Below are 14,084 nucleotides of genomic sequence, written 5' to 3' on the forward strand. Positions count from 1 at the left end.
TGGAATAGTTGTAATGGACAATATTGGGACAAGTAACGAAATTTGAATATGGATTGTGGATTAGCTGTTAATACATATTGTATCAAATCACATACTGATAGGTGATGGAGCTTGTGACTTGCACTCAAGCAATAATTGGAGTTCTTGACAGCCATTTCATTCATTCAACAAATATTATGAAATGCCTACAGTTACCCAGGAACTGTTAGGGATTGGACTTGAGTAGGAGGTGAACATAGTAGATAAAGGCCGGGCTCAGTGGCTCACGCCTGTAATACCAGCACTTTGGGAGGCTGAGGCAGGCAGATCAGCTGAGGTCAGGAGTTCAAGACCAGCCTGGCCAACATGGTGAAACCCCGTCTTTACTAAAAATACAAAAATTAGCTGGACATGGTGGCGGGTGCCTGTAATCCCAGCTACTTGGGAAGCTGAGGCTGGAGAATTGCTTGAACCCAGGAGACAGAGGTTGCAGTGAGCCAGGATTGCGCCATTGTATTCCAGCCTGGGTGACAAGAGCAAAACTCCGTCACACACACAAAAAAGTAGATGAAATAAGCTCATAGATGAAATTCCTAGTCTGCCAGCCACCTTCTCAAGTTCCTGTGATCAAGAAGTAATACAGGGGACGTTTCCAGTCACACAAACCTGGATTCGAAACCAGGCTCTAAAAGAAAAACAGCCCCTGATATTCAGGAGATGGTCTGGAACTCACAAATAGACCTTAGTGTGTTCTCTTATTGAACATAAAAACTTCACAGAACAGCATCAAACAAGACCACTATGTGACCATGATGGATCAAGACAATAACAAAACCACTCGAATCATGTCTGAACCCAGAAAAAACATGAGCATTGTTCAAACTACAAAAATGGCCAAACATTTCTTTTCTTTTTTTTTTTTTTTTTGAGACGGAGTCTCGCTCTGTTGCCCAGGCTGGAGTGCAGTACCGCAATCTCGGCTCACTGCAACGTCTGCCTCCTGGGCTCATGCCATTCTCCCGCCTCAGCCTCCCGAGCAGCTGGGACTACAGGCGCCCGCCACCACACCCGGCTAATATTTTGTATTTTTAGTAGAGACGGGGTTTCACTGTGTTTGCCAGGATGGTCTCAATCTCCTAACCTCGTGATCCGCCCACCTTGGCCTCCCAAAGTGCTGGGATTACAGGCATGAGCCACTGCACCCAGCCCCCTCCTTCTAAATAACGTTTGTCAGGGTATTCGCTCATAGACAGCATCCAATCCAGAAAACCTCATTTTCTTAAACCCTACTCCAAATCACCTAATGCAAGCCCAAATCCTATGTGTCTTTTGTAACACTTTGTTACTGAGATGTCCCCTTGTTTTGTTTGTTTGTTTGTTTTTGAGACAGAGTATCACTGTGTCACTCAGACTGGAGTGCAGTGGTGCAATCTCGGCTCACTGCAGCCTCTACCTCCTGGATTCAAGTGATTCTTCTGCCTCAGCTTCCCGCGTAGCTGGGATTACAGGTGCCCACCATCACACCCGGATAATTTTTGCATTTTTAGTAGGGACGGGGCTTCACCTTGTTGACCAGACTGGTCTCGAACTGCTGACCTCAAGTGATCCTCCCATGTTGGGCTTCTACAGTGCCGGGATTACAGATGTGAGCCACCAAGCCCAGCTGCCCTATTGTTTTTCATGATTCTTGTCCTCACACCCTTACCCCATAACAAGTGATAAACTCAATTTGTTTAACCACAGGTGTGTTCCAATTTCTTCCTACCTCAAAAGGTTGTTATGAGGATACTTGGAACAAGTTCAGCACAGAGTGAGCTTTCTCTATCAGTCAATCCATTATCTATTTTTTATTTTAAAAAAAAACATGGTCTCGGCCGGGCGTGGTGGCTCAAGCCTGTAATCCCAGCACTTTGGGAGGCCGAGACCGGCGGATCACGAGGTCAGGAGATCGAGACCATCCTGGCTAACCCGGTGAAACCCCGTCTCTACTAAAAAATAGAAAAAACTAGCCGGGCGAGGTGGCGGGCGCCTGTAGTCCCAGCTACTCAGGAGGCTGAGGCAGGAGAATGGCGTGAACCCAGGAGGCGGAGCTTGCAGTGAGCCGAGATCATGCCACTGCACTCCAGCCTGGGCGACAGAGCGAGACTCCGTCTCAAAAAAAAACAAAAAACAAAAAACAAAACAAAACAAAAACATGTTCTCAGCCTGTGGCCCAGACTGGAGTGCAGTGGTACACCATCCTGACTCACTGCAGCCTTCAACTCCCAGGCTCAAATGGTCCTCCCACCTCAGTCTCCTGAATAACTGTGACTACAAGCACGCTCCACACCAGCTAATATTTTTAAATTTTTTGTAGAGACAGGGTCTCGCTGTTGCCCAGGCTGGTCTCGAACTCCTGACCTCAAGGGATCCTCCCAGTTTGGTCTCCCAAACTGTTGGGATTACAGGCATGAGCCACCTCACCCAATGCTTTCAATGTACTTTTTAAAAATTCTTTCTTTTTTTTTTTTTTTGAGATAGCACCTCACTCTTGTCACTCAGACTGGAGTACAGTGATGCCATCTCGCCTCACCTCAACCTCCACCTCCCTGGCTCAAGCGATTCTCCTGGCTCAGCCTCCTGAGTAGCTGGGATTACAGGTACATGCCACTATCACCCAGCTAATTTTTGTATTTTTAGTAGAGATGGGATTTCACCATGTTGGCCAGGTTGGTCTCGAACTCCTGACTTCAGGTGATCTGCCCTCCTCAGCCTCCCAAAGTGTTGGGATTACAGGCATGTGCCACCACATTGCCTCCTCAGCTTGCATTGTTTCTAGAAGAACCTGCACCATACCTTTATCTGTAGCCTTCACCCAGGTCTTAAGAAGCACGAAGTTTTAACTGTGGACATGGGATTTGGTGGAGCAGCAGTCACGACTGTGGGCATGAGTAGCAAGACTGCAGCAGCACATTGACTATAGAATGAAATGCATCCTACAGGAAGGCAGAATCTTCTTTGGCGCCTTTAAGGCGTTTGACAAGCATGTGAATTTGATCCTTTGCGATTGTGATGAGTTGAGAAAGATCAAGCCAAAGAATGTGAAGCAACCAGAGCTCAAAGAAAAGCACTTTTGGGGTCTGGTGTTGCTGCATGGGGAGAACTTGGTGTCCGTGACTGTGGAGGGGCTACCCCACCAAGATACTGGCATTGCTCGGGTACCACTTGCTGGAGCTGCAGGAGGCCCTGGCGTTATTAGGGCAGCTGGTAGAGGAGTATCAGCTGGTGTATCAATTTCCCAGGCTCCTGCTAGATTAGCAGGCCCTGTCCCAGAAGTTGAGGAACCATCCCAGCAGGTAATGACTCCACAGAGAACAGCATTACTGGAGCCCCAACACAGTACCCACCAGGACTGGGGACTCCACCCCCACCTGTTGGCAGAGCAGCCCCACCTCCAGGCATTATGTTTCCTCCACCTGGTATGAAATCACCCATGGGCCTACCAATTGGGCCTCCCCTTGCTGGAGGGATGCCAATAGGCATGCCCCCTCCAGGAATGAGACCCCCTCCACCAGGAACGCATCCACCAAGACCCTAGGATACTGTTGGTCCATCTCAGTCACTTTTCCCCCTACAATGCATCTTGTGAAACTGTGTCCTGTTTGTGAGCTTTTTGTCCCTTTTTTCTGCATTAATCATAGCTAATAATAAATGCCTAAAACAATTAAACTGTGGGAAAAAAGATATTGAAGCCATCAGCTTTCATTAAGATAAATTCATTGATTATATTCCTCTTTGCTCTTTTTGTTGGGTTCATAAGGTGGAAAAAATGGAAAAGAGTTCAACTTTTCCTTAGTCGGAATGAGGTCATTCTCATGGTCTTTTCTGGAAAGCAATAACCACATTCCTGAAACTTTAACATCAGGGAACCAACACTGTTTATTTCTTCATGTTCTTGTTATTTAAAACGTTCCCAAGAAGTAACAGAATTGAAACTACAAAACTTGGAAGCACTTCAGCTTCAAAAATATATCAAGTAGTATCTTCTCTGCTTTAGCACACTAAGGCACTTATAGTCCCTGGAAGCCCTGTTGGTGATGTTGGCATTTATCCTGCCAGAACCCAGCATAGATTTAATATTATTTGACGCCCACAACACGTTGTGCTGAATAAAAAAATATTCATTCTGGTGGGGAATAATTTTAAAAATATACATTTTCTGATTTCTTCCTCTGCTTGCTCATGAGTCCCACTGCCTCCTCCCCTTCTTTGCCTTTACTCCTCTAATAATAACAGTAGCTAATATTTATTGAATGTTTATAATGTGCTGCATACTGTGCCAAGGGCTTTATACAATTTAACCCTCACTCCAGGATTGTGAAGGAAGTCTTATTACAGATGAGACGCTAGAGGACCAGAGAAGTTAAGCAACATGCCCAAGGCCACACAGCTGGTAAGAATCAGGCCCCAAATTGGAATCTGCTCTCAAAACCTGCTCCTGTTGAAATGTTGCTTCACCACCCTGGCACAAAGAGTAGGGTCTGTGAAGGGATGGAGGGAGGGATACGCTGGCAGGGAAGGAAGGGCTTGGGGTAGTGGGTGGGCCTGGTGGGAATGGAAGACCATTCAGAGACATTTAGACCCTCTCCAGAGGGCAGAGGGAAGGGGTGGAGATTAGGAACACAACCCAAATAGAAGGCCCCTGTAGAACCTCAGGGGGAGCCACAAGTTTGGGGGACCAGGAAGGTTGAAGAGTGGGTGAATTAGGCCAGGCGCAGTGGCTCATGCCTGTAATCCTAGCACTTTGGGAGGCTGAGGCAGGCCAATCACCTGAGGTCAGGAATTCGAGACCAGCCTGGCTAACATAGTGAAACGCTGTCTCTACTAAAAGTACAAAAATTAGCTGGGCATGGTGGCGGGTGCCTGTAATACCAGCTACTTGGGAGGCTGAGGTAGGACAATCGCTTGAGCTGGGGAGGTAGAGGTTGCAGTGAGCCGAGATCACGCCATTGCACTCCAGCCTGGGCGACAAGAGTGAAACTCTGTCTCAGAAAAAACCAAACCAAAACAAAACAAAACAAAACAAAACAAAAACAACCAGGGCCGGGTGTGGTGGCTCACGCCTGTAATCCCAGCACTTTGGGAGGCTGAGATGGGCGGATCACAAGGTCAGGAGATCGAGACCATCCTGGCTAACACAGTGAAACCCCGTCTCTACTAAAAATACAAAAAATTAGCCAGGTGTGGTGGCGGGCGCCTGTAGTCCCAGCTACACAGGAGGCTGAGGCAGGAGAATGGCATGAACCCGGGAGGTGGAGCTTGCAGTGAGCCGAGATTGCACCACTGCACTCCAGCCTGGGCGACAGAGTGAGACTCTGTCTCAAAAAAAAAAAAAAAAACCAACCAAAGAGTGGGTAAATTATAAGGTGGGAGAAGGGCATGATTAAGGACAGCGCCACAGGTATTTACTTGCCAAGTGAAGAGAGGCAAGAAGTCTGGGAGACCTTCTGGCCCATGCGATCTTTTTTTTTTTTTTTTTTTTTTTTTTTAACAAAGTCTGCCTCTGTCACCCAGGCTGGAGTACAGTGGCACGATCTTGGCTCATTGCAACCTCTGCCTCCTGGGTTCAAGCGATTCTCGTGCCTCGGCCTCCCGAGTAGCTGGAACTAGGCAGACACTCACCACTACACCCAGCTAATTTTGTGTATTTTTAGTAGAGATGGGTTTTCACCATGTTGCCCAGGTGGTCTCGAACTCCTGAGCTCAGGCAATCTGCCTGCCTCGGCCTCCCAAAGTGCTAGAATTATAGGCATGAGCCAGCCCTATTTGATCTTTTAGGACTCACAGGTCCCTGCCCTTCTTGGGGACCAATTTTATCATCTGTTCAATGCAAGGAGAGAGAGAGGATTCCAGTATCCCAGGGAGCACCAGCTCTGGTAGGTGGTGAGGAGGTAGCATCATTTTCTCCTCGAGTCTCCTCGCCTGACATGGGGGAGAAGGTTCCCTGGACCTGGCCAGTTTACTGCCCCTACCCCACATTAGTCTCTCCTCATAGGTACAGGAGGCTGAGAGAGGAAGACCATGTCTGCAGACAGAAGTGAGAATAAGCCAGAGAAAGTACTCCCTGATTCTCCTAAATCCCAGTGCTTCCACAGAGGAGTGGCCAGGTTAGGAGCATGGCCTCATTAGTCCCCAGATCTGGAGCAAATAGACAAATCTTTGCTGTGTGCCCTCAGACAGGCCACCCACCCCTGGGCCTCAGGTTCCTCTCATTCTCTGTGTATGGGTGCTAGGGTCACGTTGAAGCCCACTGCACCCCTGCCATCAAGCTCCCTGCCCCAGGACAGCTCAGGGTCCATTTATTCTGTCTCCTACTGGGGCTTGGCCCAGGGCTCTGCCCTCACGGTGGCCCTGATGTTCAGGAGCAGAGTGAACCAGCTTGACCTTTCAGATTCAGGTCTGATAGTGATAGTATTTTTTGTTTAGATACATGGCCACCAGGTAGTATCTGAGCCGTATTCTGGGATCTTCTGAGACCTAGGTCAGCAGAACTCTATTCTTGGGAATTAGGCTCTTTCCAGAGGATTCTAGGATATTCCTAGCAAAGATGAGGCATGGCCAAAAGTTCGGGAAGCTGGCCAGGAACAGCAGTTCACATCTGTAATATAAACATTTTGGGAGACCAACAAGGGACAATTACTTAAGGCTAAGAGTTCAAACCAGGCCAGGCAATGTAGCAAGACCCTGTCTCTACAAATAAAACTTTAGCTGGGCATGGTGGCATTCACCTGTAGTCCCAGCTACTGAGAAGGCTGAGGTGGGAAGATGACTTGAGCCCACGAGCTTCAGGCTGCAATGAGCTATGATCATGCCGTTCCATTTCAGCCTGTGTGACAGAGTCAGACCTTTACTCTGAAAAAAAAAAAAAAAAAAAAAAAAAAAACCACCACCACCAACAAAAAACTCTGGAAACCAGGAAAAGAAATACTAGTGAAGAGAAGGAGAATATGAAAAGGCACTGAGAAATTATGGAATTATGGGATCCTGGGTAGTGTGGAGAGGGAGGGAGGTGGGGTACTCATTGGACAGTGGAGCTGCCTTACACATCTGGGAGACTGAAGGAAGGGCAGATGTTTGCTCTGGGCCTAGTATGTGCCAGGTATTATGGGCAGGTCCTTCCCTTTTTTTTTTTTTTTTTTTTTTCTGAGACAGGGTCTTACTCTGTCACCCAGGCTGGAGGAGGGCAGTGGTGCGATTTCGGCTCACTGCAGTCTCAACCTCCCTAGGCTCAGGTGCTCCTCCAACCTCAGCCTCCTGGGTAGTTGGAACTACAGGCATGTGCCACCATGCCCAGCTAATTTTTATATTTTTTGTAAAGACAGCATCTTGCCATGTTGTCCAGGCTGGTCTTGAACTTCTGGGCTCAAGCAACCTGCCTGCCTTGGCCTGCCAGAGTGCTGAGGTTATAGCTGTGAGCCACTGTGCCTGACCGGGAGGTCCTTTTCTTGTTTTCTTTGTTTTTGAGATGAAATCTCACTCTGTTGCCCAGGCTGGAGTGCAGTGGTACAATCTCCGCTCACTACAACCTCTGCCTCCCGGGTTCAAGTGATTCTCCTGTCTCAGCCTCCTGAGCAGCTGGGATTACAGGCGCGCCACACCACGCCCAGCTAATTCTTTTGTATTTTTAGTAGACACAGGGTTTCACCATGTCGGTCAGGCTGGTCTCAAACTCCTAGAGGTCCTTTTCTCATACTTTTCTCAGTGAGTCTTTTTTAACAGTTCACTGAGGAAATAATTATTTGTGGCCACTTTACAGAGGAGGAAGCTGAAGTTCAGAGAGGTGAGGAAATGTGGCCAAGGTCACACAACAAGGAAACAGAGCCAAATTCAGTGCCTCTAAGTCCAGAAGGATGAACTAGAAGTAGAGTTGCCAGATAAAATACAGGATTGCCCAATTAAATTTGAAGTTCACATAAACATCAAATTTTTAAAAATATAAATATGTCCCAAATATCACCCGGGACATACTTCCATTTAAAAATTATTACGCTGGGTGTGGTGGCTCATGCCTGTAATCTCAACACTTTGGGAAGCCAAGGCAGGAGGATCGCTCGAAGCCAGGAGTTTGAAACTAGCTTGGGCCACATAGTGAGACCCCATCTCTACTAAAAGTTTTAAAAATTAGCCAGGCATGGTGGTGCATGCCTATCGTCCCAGTTACTCAGGAGGCTGAAGTGGGAGGATCACTTGAGCCCAGGAATTCAAGGCTGCAGTGAGCCATGATTGTGCCACTGCGCTCCAGTCTGGGCAACAAAGCAAGATCTTGTCTCAAAAAAAAAAAAAAAAAAAATTATATGTTGTTTATCTAAAATTCAGAATTACCTTGATGACTTTTCTTTTTTGCTAAATCTTTGGTAGAGGGAATGCCTACACCTTGACAGCATAAAAGGGCAGAGCCTAGGACTGTGGGGTCTGGGAGAGATGTGAGAGCGACATCGCGACCCCTTCTCAGGCCTTAAGGAGGAGGCCCAGGCACTAGCACCAGGTCACCAGGGTCTACACAAACCAAGGTCTACACAGCTCCCAGACAGGTGTCTAGAAACTTTCCCAGGGCCTAGGGCAATGAAGACTTAAAGGGACAATGGCCCTCAGACTCTCCCCAACCCTGTACCACATTTATTCACCCTCCCCCCATACCAAGAAATTGCCCTATCCTTTGTCCATCCATGTTCAGGCCAAAAACCTGGGAATCATTCTTGTTTCCCCAATACTACATGTAGAGCTGTGCTATCCAAAACAGTGGTCTTTAGCCTCAAGTGGCTGAGTGCTTGAAGTGGAATCCAAATTGAAATGCACAGTAAGTGTAAATAAAATACACACAGGATATCAAAAACTTGGTACCAAAAAAGGGAGTAAAATGGCTTGTTAATAATTTTTAAAAATAGTGATTACATATTGAAATATTTTACACATTGGATCACATAAAGTGTATTATTAATCTTTTTTTTTGAGACCAAGTCTCACTCTGTCATCCAGACTGGAGTGCAGTGGCAGGATGGATCAAAGCTCACCTCAGCCTGAACTCCTGGGCTCATAGTGATCCTCCCACCTCAGCCACCAGGGGCGTGCCACCAGGGCCAGCTCATAAAATGTCTTATTAAAATTACTTTCACCTGTTTCTCTTATGTTCTTGATGGCTAGAAAATTTCAGATTACATTTGTGGCTAGCATTGGAATTCTGTTGACCAGTGTGGGTGTAGACATGGTCTGATTTGTTCATCTGTAAAATAGGCTTGGAGAGGTGGAGTCATTGGCTAATAGTCATACCGTGGCAGAGTGGGATGGGAAATCAGGTTATTTTGAACCCTGAGCCCATGGCTCCCCGTCAGTCCCCTGGGCTGACATTTGACCTCTTCCAGAATCATATACCCTCTTGAAACCACAACCAACCCTCAGTGGAGACCTAAGGTATGCTTGCCCATCCTAGTGTGGGGACTTAGGGGTGGGGGTGGGGGTGGGGACGGGGGCTTCCTGGATGAGATTGTAACCCCCCAACAAATTCACCTTGCCTGCTGCCTAGACAGAGCCAATTTATCAAGACAGGGGAATTGGAACGGGGAAAGAGTGATTCACACAGAGCCGGCTGTGGGGGAGATCCGAGTTTTATTGTCAGTCAAATCAGTCTCCCAGAGCATTTGGGGATCAGAGTTTTTGAAGATAATTTGTAGAGGCTTGGGAAGTGGGGAATGCTGACTGGTCAGGTTGGAGATGGAATCACAGGGGGCCGAAGGGAGTTTTTCTTGCTGTCTTCTGTTCCTGGGTGGGATGGCAGAACTGGGTGAGCCACATTACCAGTCTGGGTGGTGTCAGCTGATCCATCCACTTCAGGGTCTGCAAAATACCTTAAGCACTGCTCTTAGGTTTTACAATAGTGATGTTATCCCCAGGAGCAATTTGGGGAGGTTCAGACTCTTGGAGCCAGAGGCTGCATGACCCTAAACTGTAATTTCTAATCTTGTAGCTCATCTGTTAGTTTTGCAAAAACAGACTGGTCCCCACCAGGCAAGAAAGGGGTCTTTTTGGAAAAGTGCTATTACCAATTTTGTTTCAGAGTCAAACGATTAACTGAATTCCTTCCCAAAATTAGTTTGGCTTGTGTCCAGGAATGAACAAGGACAGCTTAAAGGTTAGAAGCAAGATGGAGTCAGTTAGGTCTGATTTCTTTCACTGTCATGATTTCCTCATTTACAGTTTTTGCAAAGGTGGTTTCAGGATGGCTAAGCCAACATCTCGAGGATGAGTAAGAACAAGCCAGGTAAAGGAGGGGGAAAAGTGTTTTGAGCAAAGGGAACAGCATGTGCAAAGGCTCTTAGAGAGCATGTTAATTGAGGATATTAATGTAGTTCTGTGTGGTTAGAACAGAGATGTGGGGAGTAGGTGAGGTCAGCTGGGCTCAGATCCTGCAGCGCCCAACAGGCTTCAACATGAGGGCCAGAGAGGTCAGAAGACAGATATAGACAGTGGAGAGACCTGGCTATGTTTGTGTTTTAGAAAGATTGGGCCTGCTACCGTTTGGAGAACCCCTGTTCCAAGATATAAAATGGAGAACCAGAGAAGAAAAGGGTTTGTTCAGGGTCATAGAGCGAATCAGAGGGGGTAGGGCCTGGCCAAGAAGGACTTGGCGGGCAGGCACAATGGACCAGGAAAGGGGCAAAGGCAGCCTTGTTCAGGAGTGTCAAGGAGGCACGGGCACAGGGTGTCCACTAGGTGACAGCAGAGGCTGGTCCAAACTCCAGGGGCTTCCAGCAGTACCCACCCTGCTTTTCCACAAGCCTTCCTCTTTCCATTTCCCTGGTCTGGGCATCAGAGTGCCTCTCTCCTAACCCTCTTCTCCAGACCCCAGAGCAGCAAGGAGAGCCCTGGGTGTCAGGAGGCTCAGAGACTAGCCCTAGCTCCATTTCCCCTCTGCCATTGACATTGGGCAAATTCACAGATAAAAAATTGCTTGAGAACTTGAGTCTTTGGCTGTAGAAATGGAAGTGGCATTATTAGTCTACCAGGAGCCACATTCTATAGTTAGATCTCCTGCTGAGCCTCTTGATCCTCCTTTAATGCTGCCTGTCCACCCACCCTCTTCATTCTATCTTGTGAGTTAGACTCCCAGAGACTCTCCAGGGCCCCAAGGCCCAGGCCAGCCCCAAGAGGGAAGGAAGGGATATAAGCTAAGTTCTCTGAGTTAGAGCCAACACAAACAGCCCATGTTTAAACCTCAGCCAAGGGACCTTGCGTAGAACAAAAGAGTGGATGGATGTGTCGCAAGAGCTTTGGGCAAATGTGATCTCCTCCTGGGGCCTCCATTGTGAAATGAGGTGAAGAGTTCCTGGGTGTTTTCACTTCACTCCTGCTGGGCAGGGTTACCAGGTATAGTAAACAAAAACACAGGATGTGCAGTTAAATTAGAATTTCAGGTAACTAAAAAAATAATTGCAGCTAGGCGCAGTGGCTCATGCCTGTAATCCCAGCACTTTGGGAGGCCAAGGCAGGCAGATCACTTGAGGTCAGGAGTTCAAGACCAGCCTGGCCAACATGGTGAAACCCCATCTCTACTAAAAATACAAAAATTAGGTGGGCGTGGTGGCGGGAGCCTGTAATCCAAGCTACTTGGGAGGCTGAGGCAAGAGAATTGCTTAAACCCAGGAGGTGGAGGTTGCAGTGAGCTGAGATTGTGCCACTGCACTCCAGTCTAGGCAACAGAGCAAACTCCATCTCCACTAAAAATACAAAAATTAGTCGGGTATGGTGGCACACGCCTGTAATCCCAACTACTCGGGAGGCTGAAGCAGGAGAATTGCTTGAACTTGGGAGGTGGAGGTTGCAGTGAGCCGAGATCATGCCACTGCACTCCAGCCTGGGTGACAGAGCGAGACTCCATCTCAAAAAAACAAAAAAAAATTAAAATCATATGTCCAAAAACTTGTACATGAATGTTCATAGTAGCATTATTCATAATAGCCAAAGAGTGGAAACAACCCAAATGTCCACCAGCTGATGAATGGATAAACAAAATGTGGTATATCCATACAATGGAAAATTATCCAGTCATAAAAAGGAATGAAGTACAAATAGATGCTACAACCACAGATGAACCTTGGAAACATGCTAAATGAAAAGTGGCAATCACAAAAGACCACACATTGTACACTTCTTTAGATATGAAATGTATAGAATATGCAACTCTATAGAGACATAAAGTAGATTAGTGGTTTATAGGGGATGGGGGGAGAGAGGAAGGCAGAGTGACTTACAGGATTTCCTTTTGGGATGATGAAAATGTTCTGAAATTAGATAGTGGTGATGGTTGCACAACTATGGATATACTAAAAAACATTGAACTGTATACTTTAAATGGATGCATTGTATGGTATGTGAATTGCGTCTCAAAAGTTCTGTTACCAAAAAAAAAGTCAGATGGGGCTGTACTTATCTGAAGGCTTGACTGGGGCTTAAGGGTCTGCTTCCAAGTAGCTTACTCACAAGGATGTTAACAGCTTCAATTCCTCCCTCACCACATGGGCATCTTCATAGGGCTGCTTGAATGTCCTTTTTGTTTTTTGTTTTGTTTTTCTTTTGCCTTGCTTTTGAGGCAGTGAGATCCTGCAACTCTGTTGCAGTTGGAGTGCAGTGGTACAATCATGGTTCCCTGGAGCTTTAACCTCCAGGGCACAAGCAATCCTCCCATCTCAGCCTCCCAAATAGCTGGACCACAGGTGTGTGCCACTATGCCCAGCTAATTGTTTTCTTTCGTTGTTTTTTTGTTTTTGTTTTTTTTGTTTGTTTGTTTTTTTGAGACGGGGTCTTGCCATGTTAGTCAGGCTGGTTTCAAACTCCTGGTCTCAAGCAACCCTCCTGCCTCAGCCTCCCAAAGTGTCGGGATTACAGGTGTAAGCCACCACACCTGGTCCTGCTTGAATGTCTTTGTGACATGTCAGCTGGCTTCCACAGAGTCATCCAGGAAGAAGAGCAAGAAGTCAGGCACAATGCCTGTTATGACTTAGTCTCAGAAGTTACCTCACTTCCACCACATTTTATTTGTTAGAAGCAAGTCACTAAATATAGCTCATACTCAAGGTAGGGGAATTAGGCTCCACCGTTTGAAAGGGGGAGTATCAAAGAATTTCTGCACATCTTTTTAAACCACCACAGCTTCTAATGTTGCTCTGTGACCTAGAATGATTTCTGTATTGTCCATGACTCCCCATCTCTCTCTGTCTCTCTTTCATTCTAGTTTAATATGCTATTGAATTGAATAATGTGTTTCTTCCCATCTACTGAGATGTTTAGTTTTAGACACAATTTGCGTCTCATTCTTTGTTCCCTCAACTTAGGGCTGGGCTTCGTTGATGGCAGGTATGCTAGAGGCTGAACTACCTGGAAATCTTACAGGCATGGTCCTATAGCCATAGATTTGTACTCTATAACCCTAGGATCTCCTGGAAGAAGACCGCCTTCTGGGCTTCCTCCCCAGAGGCCTGACTCTGTCTGTCTTACTGGGTTTCCTCTCCTGGTCTGCAGTGGAGACTGCCCCAGCAAATGGGTGGGTACTTTCCCAGATGTGGCAGCAGTCTTCTAACAACCTCCAGTCGCAGCACCATCAGGATCTGCAGAGCAGAAGCCACTGTCTTCCTGGGAAGCCCCCCAGCCAAAGTCTGGTCACAGCTGGGACACTAGGGCTTGGCCATTTCTGCCCAACTGTGACTCTTCTACAGGCAGTCTTTGCACCAGAGCTCCCTGTTGGCGGGCTGAGACTTTTTCAGAATGGCACTGCAACATGAGGCTCTTCTCAACCAACCCTCCTTCCCCTCTCTTCCCATAGATGTCAGATCTGAAACATGGTCGGAAGGCTTTCCCTGCCCAGTCCTGCTTCTTCCCCCTTTATCTTTCATAGACATTTCCTCCGATAAATCTCTTGCACCTCTAACTCTAGCTTGGCAGCAGTTTCCTAGAGGACCCAGCTGACATCCAGGCCCTGGCCCCTCTCTGTGGCTGCCAGATCCCAGTTCCCCGGGGACATGAATTCCCTCTCCACCCCTTCTGACTGCTCTATTCCCTCTCCCTTCCTCTCTCTT

The 14,084-nt window shown here is 47.2% G+C and overlaps 1 pseudogene; it reads left to right on the plus strand.

Moving 5' to 3' along the window:
- The first annotated feature begins 13 nt into the window (after positions 1-13).
- On the plus strand, positions 14-3,649 carry LOC100428923 (small nuclear ribonucleoprotein-associated protein B pseudogene; annotated as a pseudogene).
- The last annotated feature ends 10,435 nt before the right edge of the window (positions 3,650-14,084 follow it).

Source organism: Macaca mulatta, chromosome 10 (assembly GCF_049350105.2).
Source record: "Macaca mulatta isolate MMU2019108-1 chromosome 10, T2T-MMU8v2.0, whole genome shotgun sequence".
NCBI lineage: Eukaryota > Metazoa > Chordata > Mammalia > Primates > Cercopithecidae > Macaca > Macaca mulatta.